At 37.6% G+C, this 7,908-nt stretch overlaps 1 non-coding gene across 1 annotated transcript; it reads left to right on the plus strand.

Annotated features, from left to right (window-relative positions):
- Positions 1–2,883: 2,883 nt before the first annotated feature.
- On the plus strand, positions 2,884–2,990 carry LOC123935661. Its single transcript, XR_006816949.1, has one exon. It is a non-coding gene; the product is annotated as a U6 spliceosomal RNA (small nuclear RNA).
- Positions 2,991–7,908: the final 4,918 nt, after the last annotated feature.

The following is a 7,908-nucleotide window of genomic DNA, read 5'->3' on the forward strand; positions in this document are numbered from 1 at the left end:
GATGAATCTGTTGTTCTAGCCCTCAAGGAACTCAGAGTTCTAGGAGGATAGATCAGACCATCGTTCTCCTTCCTCTGTTCATTCAGCCAAAAATGCCTGCCACAGGCCAGACACTGTTAGGCATTATGGATTGAACAAGAAGAAATATTAAAGGTAGAAACTGGGCCTGAACTGCAAAGACTATGCATCGACAAAATACAAGGCAAAGAACTGGGTGAAGAGACAGACTCACTGGTATGTGCTGGCTGAAATGCAGACAGAGCAGACAATGTCAGTTCTAGAAGAAACGGGCTCCCACACTGCTTGGGGCTGTTGCTCTCTAATGGACAATGACTCTGACAAGGAACTTTCTTTTCACCTTATTTTGAACTAATTATAAATTCAGAGGAAGGTGCAAAGAAAGTACGTACAGGTCCTCTGTACCCTTCATCCCGTCTCCCTCAACAGCTACATCTTCCGCACCGTGTAGTATCAAAACCAGGGAACTGATATCGATATCGATATGATGCGTAAGTATAGCTCTTTGTCATTCGATCCCATCATGTGGGTTGGTAAAAGCACCCACCTTAGTTGAGATACAAAACTATTTCGCCATGCCCGAGATCTCCCTCGTGCTACCCCTTTTCTTTTAAGAACGATGCCCTTCAAATCCAGCTGTGAATTCATTTGTCAACAAAACTGTTAGAAATCAAAAATGCCCAGATGAGCTTGCTCCCCCTGATTTCTAAATATGAAGGAAGGTAGGGAAGCACGCGCTTCCACGGTGTATATACTGCAACAGGCGAGGTTTTGATCGTCATTCAACATAGTTCAAGAGTACTAGTACGATGTGTTAATATTGAGTTTATTTTTACAAAAATACAAGTGCAGCCATTACCTCTGTATCCACCACTAATTAATGTCTAAAGAGAGGTTACGTAATCCTCAGAGTTGGTACCATGTAAGAGAACATCTAGTGACTAGAGAACATCTAGTGAATGGTTGGCCAAAGTAAGTAGAGATCCACTAAAACATCTGCGAAGAGTAAATTTACCAGTTCGACCTATCTGAAGCAATCATATCTTTCAGAGGGAGAAGCACCACTTTTGGGAACGGTATCAACAGATCAATATGTTTGTTTTTCACCCAGTATTCTCCACGGTTGGTAATCTGAGTCACACGGTGTGCATTATACATACAACTTCTTCACAGGGTTTTTAATAACTTAGAATACAATTTTGGCCACTTTTCAAGGCAAAATGGTTTAATCTTCAGGATACAGTTCTCTTGTGGAAAACCATTGTCTTGGACATCTGCTGAGTAACTAATAGAATCATCTGTGTATGTGCAAAGTTAGGTTTATATAGAGGGCATTTTTCTGTTCCGGGAAAAGCACATGCTAAATATGAAAGAAATCATTATGAACTGGATTAATAGATGTATAGAGAAAGAAGTTGAGAATCTGCCATTGGTAAGATTAGGCAACAGGTGCAGGATATTCAAACCCTAATTTCTCATGAATGAGGAAGGAACATCTGCTCAGAATAGCAATGGAAGGGAATATTCAGATTTCTACTAAATACACGTGCAACAACAGGAGTCATGGGATCATAACCAAGATATTTTTTTCTGTATCCATTTATGTGCTAGTTAATACTCCAGCAACTCTGAATTGAGCAGTATTCTACAGTAAAAGTTTCGATTCGGGTTGTGCATTCTGATCACCGTTGGAGCTTACTTAAAATGCAGATACCTGTTTCACGCCCTAGGAGTACTGAATCTGAAAATTCAAGAGTGATGTTCTAGAATATGTATTGTTGCAAAGCTCAGCCACTGATTCCAGTGCGCAGCCAAGTTTGGAAACCACTGGTTTAAATGCTGTTTGGTAGAATAGCTCCAGAACTAAATTTACCATCGCCTTCCTTGGTTCTCAGGCTTCTAGCCATCTGATCCATTCCACGTTCCCTCTCTATATATTTCCTCAATCCATTTCCTTCTCTCAAGCCTTACTTACTGCTACTGTCTTAGTTCTGGCATATGACCTCGGACCATAGCAGTAGTTAGTTTCAGTCTTGCATCTGGAGGGCAGTGACACATTGTATCGCCAACAGCCATCCATGGATGAGCCTCACAACAGCCTTACTTGGAGGACACTCTGCAACATAGTTCTGCTCCTGATAATAGACATTACTGAAGAGATCCTGGAGGTGACCTGAAGCACGTGTGATTAGACAGCTGGGAGAGAACAATGTGTTGTCAGAGAAGAAGCAGGAGTAAAGCAAGGATACGTCAAATTGGATATTTGATTTTATGTCTAATTTCCTCAAGAAATATTTCTGTCCTTGCAATGTGTGGAGGTGATAGGGTTATATTTAAATCTGACGTGTCACATCCCTACTGAAAATGTTTCACTAATTCCATACCCCACTGACCTTGTCATAAATTCTAGATCTTTGTATGCTACTGGATGCACTGTTCGATTCGTCCCTGACTACCTCCCTTCCTTCATCTTCCTATTTTGATAGTTTTTCCTTTAATAATGTTGAGCTTCATAAAGTTTCATCAATTTACCATGTTATTCTATGCTCTATGCTTTGGCACATGTTGTTTCTTCTGCTTGAACCATTCCTACCCATTCTATTCATTCATATTTTCAATTTAGAGGCCATCTCCTCTGAGAGTCTGCCTTCAAACACCCTCCCACTAGACATTTAAATATTCACTCTTTTGCTTCTTCAGTATTTTGTAGATACTTCTGCTCTGACCTTAATCATTAAACTGATTATTTATGTGCCTATATCCCTACTACATGATCAGTTCCTAGAAGTTGTTTTGTTTTTTCTGCTTTATTTTTCCATAGCCTTACATATTTTTGAAACATTAATTAAAATTCCTTTGCGGCCAGTGCCTCCTTTGGCAGCACGTATACTAAAACTAGAATGATATAGAGAAGACTAGCATGGCCCCTGTGCCAGGATGAAACACAAATTTGGGAAGCATTTCATAATTTTGTATGTAAATGATGAATCACATAATCTGCTCCAGAAACCAATATTGCACTAAATGTTAACTACAATTTAAATTAAAAAAAAATTCACTGATGCCAACTATTTCATAATTTATGACCATTCTTGAGATTCTGGGATTTTAGGATTGTTCCTATTTTCTCTTTTATTCATAATACCACAAAATACATCTTTATGTACAAATATTTGACTGTTTCAGTCTATATTTCTTTTGGGAATATTTAAAGGATTTGGTTTAATGCATCAATAAATATGGACTTTCTTTTTCTTTTTTTTAAAAAAGACTTTATTTACGTGTTTGAGAGAGCGAGAGGGCACAAATGAGGGTAGCTGAAGAGGGAGAAGCAGGCTCCTGGCTGAGCAGGGAGCCCAATATGGGGCTCAATCCCAGGACTCTGGGATCATAACCTGGGCCAAAGGCAGATGCTTAACTGACTGAGCCATTCAGATGCCCCAGTAAATAGGGGTTATAAGACCTTTTGATTTTGACTGTCAATGAGCTCTAAAGGAAAACTGAAAATTTTGAATTCTCACCAGCAGTGTGTTAGGTCTCTTTACATTCAATGATATTTATAGACCATCTTCCCTTTTCTATTGACACATTAATCCTTGATAAAGTTATGTAGTGCCATACCTCTAAAAACAGTTTATTTATAAAAGTATATGTTATGTATACATATATATAACTCATACATCTAAATTTATAAATTTACTCCTAAATCTGTATTTCTGTCAGGCCCTATACTTCTGACTCATATATTCAACTACCTATTTGATACCTCCACAGAATTCATCAAAAAGTAATTGAAATTTAATTAAAAGTCATTTGTCACTTACTATATATGATATTTAAAATTATACTTCAAATTACATTTTAAAATTCTAGAGCGCTATAACAAGATACCTAGGAATAAACCTAACCAAAGAGATGCAAGACCTGTACTCTAAAAACTGTGAAGCACTGATAAAAGAAAGTGAAGAGGACACAGAGAAATGAAAAGACATTCCATGTTCATGGATTGGAAAAATAATATTGTTAACATGTCTATACTACCCAAACCAATCTACACATTTAATGTAATCAAAATACCAACAGCATTTGCACAGAACTAAAACTAACAATCCTAAAATATGTACAAAACCACAAAAGACCACACATTTCCAGAGCAATTTTTAAAAAGAAAAGCCAAGCTGGGGGCATCACAATTCTGGACTTCAAGTTCTATTACGAAGCTGTAGTAATCAAAAGAGTATGGTACTGGCACAAAAACAACTCACAAATCAATGGAACAGAACAGAAAAGCATGAAATAAACATATAATTATATGGCCAATTAATCAACAAAGCAAGAAAGAATAACCAATGGGAAAAAGTCTCTTCAAAAAATGGTGTTGGGGAAACTGGACAGCTACATGCCAAAGAATGAAACTGGACCACTCTCTTACACCTTACAAAAAAATAAATTTAAAATGGATTAAATATCAAAATGTGAGATCTAAAACCATAAAAATCCTAGAAGAGAAGACAGGTAGTAACTTCTTGGACATCAGCCATAGCAACTTTTCTCTAGAAGAGATCTCCTGAGGCAAGGGAAACAAAAAAAAAAAAATATATATATATATATATATGTAATTATATATAATAATTAACTATATGATAATATAATATATAATATTAAATAAATAAATAAAATCAATAAACTATTGAACTACATCAAGATAAAAAGCTTCTGCAAAGCAAAGGAAATAATCAAGAAAACTAAAAGGCAACCTACTGAATTGGAGAAGATATGCGCAAATGACATATCTGATAAAGAGTCAGTATCCAAAATATGTAAAGAACTTACAAAACTCAACACCCCAAAAACAAATAACCCAATTAAAAATTGGGTAGAAGACATGAACAGACATTTCTCCAAAAAGGATATCCAGATGGCCGTAGACACTTGAAAAGATGCTCCACATCACTGACATCAGGGAAATGCAAATCAAAACTACAACGGGGTATTATATCACACCTGTTAGAATAGTTAAAACCAACAACACAAGAAACAACAGGTGTTGGCAAGGATGTGGATAAAGAAGAACACTTGGGGTGTCTTGCTGGCTCAGTTGGTATAGCATGCGACTCTTGATCTCAGGGTTGTGAGTTCAAGCCCCACATTGGGCATGGAGTTTACTTAAAAAAATTAAAATAAAACAAAACAAAACAGAGTACAGAGCCCAGATGTGGACCCTCAACTCTGTGGTCAAATAATCTTCAACAAAGCAGGAAAAAATATCCAGTGGAAAAAAGATAGTCTCTTCAATAGATGGTGCTGGGAAAATTGGACAGCTATGTACAGAAGAATGAAACTTGACTATTCTCTTACACCACCCACTAAGATAAACTCAAAATTGATGAAAGACCTCAATGTGAGACAGGAATCCATCAAAATCCTAGGGGACAACATAGGCAGCAACCTCACTGACACTGGTCATAGCAACTTCTTTGAAGACTCATCTCCAAAGGCAAGAGAAAAGAAAGTGAAAGTGAACTTTTGGGACTTCATTAAGATCAAAAGACTCTTCACAGCAATGGAAACAGTTAACAAAACAACGAGGCAACCCAAGGAATGGGAGAGAATATTCGCAAATGACACTACAGACAAAGGGCTGATATCCGAGATCTATAAAGAACTTCTCAAACTCAACACCCAAAAAACAGATAATCAGCCAAAAAATGGGCAGAAGACATGAACAGACACTTTTCCAATGAAGACATACAAATGGCTAACAAACACATGAAAAAATGTGTTTATTATCATGTCATCATCATTAGCCATCATGGAAATCCAAATCAAAACCACATTGAGATACCACCTTATACCAGTTAGAATGGCAAATATTAACAAGGCAGGAAACAATAAATGTTGGAGAGAATGTGGAGAAAGGGGAACCCTCTTACACTGTTGGTGGGAATGCAAGTTGGTGCAGCCACTTTGGAAAACAGTGTGGAGATTCCTCAAAAAATTAAAAACAGAGCTACCCTAAGACCCGGCAATTGCACTACTGAGTATTTACCCCAAAGATACAGATGTAGTGAAAGAACGGCCATATGTACCCAAAGTTCATAGCAGCAATGTCTGCAATAGCCAAACTGTGGAAAGGGCTGAGATGTCCTTCAACAGACGGATGGATAAAGAAGATGTGGTCCATATATACAATAGAATATTATGCCTCCATCAGAAAGGATGAATGCCCACCACTTGCATTAACATGGATGGGACTGGAGGAGATTATGCTGAGTGGAATAAGTCAAGCAGAGAAAGTCCATTATCATATGGTTTCACTTACTTGTGGAGCATAAGGAATAACACTGAGGACATTAATAGAAGGAAAGGAAAATTGAACTGGGGTAAATTGGAGAGGGAGATGAACCATGAGAGACTGTGGTCTCTGAGAAACAAACTGAGGGTTTTAGAGGGGAGGGGCGTGGGGGAATGAGTGAGACTGTTGGTGGATATTAAGGAGCGCACACATTGCATGGAGCCCTGGGTATTATATGTAAATGATGAATCTTGGAACACCACATAAAAAACTAATGATGTATGGTGACTAACTTAACACAATAAATTTTTTTAAAGAAGAAAAGAGAAAGGAACACTTGTGCACTGTTAGTGGGAATGCAAACTGATATAGCTACTCTGGAAAACAGTATGGAAGTTCCTTAAAAAATTAAAAATAGAACTACTGGGGCACCTGGGTGGTGCAGTGGGTTAAAGCCTCTGCCTTTGGCTCAGGTCATGATCCCAGGGTCCTGGGATCGAGCCCCACATCAGGCTCTCTGCTCAGCAGGAAGCCTGCTTCCTCCATCTCTCTGCCTGCCTCTCCGCCTACTTATGATCTTTGTCAAATAAATAGATAAAATCTTTAAAAATAGAGCAACCTTGCCATCCAGCAATTACATTAGTGGGTATTTACCCGAAGAATAAGAAAACACGAATTTGAAAAGATACATGCACTCCTATGTTTACTGCAGCATTATTTACAATAGCCAAGGCATGGAAGCGGCCCATGTGTCCAGTGATCAGTGAGTGAATAAAGAAGATCTGGTACACACACACACACACACACACACACACACACACACAGAGGAATGTTATTCAGCCACAAAAAAGAATGAGATCTTGCCATTTGCAGTGACATGGCTGAAGCTAGAGAATATTATGCTAAGTGAAAGAAGTCAGTCCGAGAAAGGCAAATACCATATGATTTCATTCATACGTGGAATTTAAGAAACAAAACAGGCAAAGGCAAAAGATGAGAAAGACAGAGAGAGTCAGAGCAAAAAACAGACTTTTAATTACAGAGAACAATCTGATGGTTACTATAGGGGAGGGGAAGGGGGAGATGGGTTAAATAGGTGCCAGGGATAAAGGAGGGTGCTTCTTGTGGTGAGCACCGGGTCAGGTATGGAAGTGCTGAATCACACCTGAAACTTATATTACACTGTATGTGAACTAACTGGAATAAAAAAAAACTTAAAAAAAATAAAATATAAAATTCCAGAGAGCTGATCAATAGTCACTAGTATGTCCTTTTGTTGTTGTTGTTGTTTTATTTTTAAAGATTTTATTTTTAAGTGATTTCTACACCCAACATGGGGCTTGAACTTAAAACCCTGAGATCAAGAGTCACGTACTCCACTGACTGAGCCAGCCAGATGCCCCTGTCCTTTTAGTCTTAAATGATTTGATTTTGTACATTAAATTATTTGATCTACCTGATTTTGTTGAAGTACAAGAATTATCTATATTTATGTTTTCAAACAGTTCATTTAATTAAGTATGGAATAAGCCTGAATTCTTTAAGATTTTTAATATATTTCTCATAAACTTAATTTATGCACACGTGTGTGCGCA

The sequence above is a fragment of the Meles meles genome, chromosome X (assembly GCF_922984935.1).
Source record: "Meles meles chromosome X, mMelMel3.1 paternal haplotype, whole genome shotgun sequence".
Lineage (NCBI taxonomy): Eukaryota > Metazoa > Chordata > Mammalia > Carnivora > Mustelidae > Meles > Meles meles.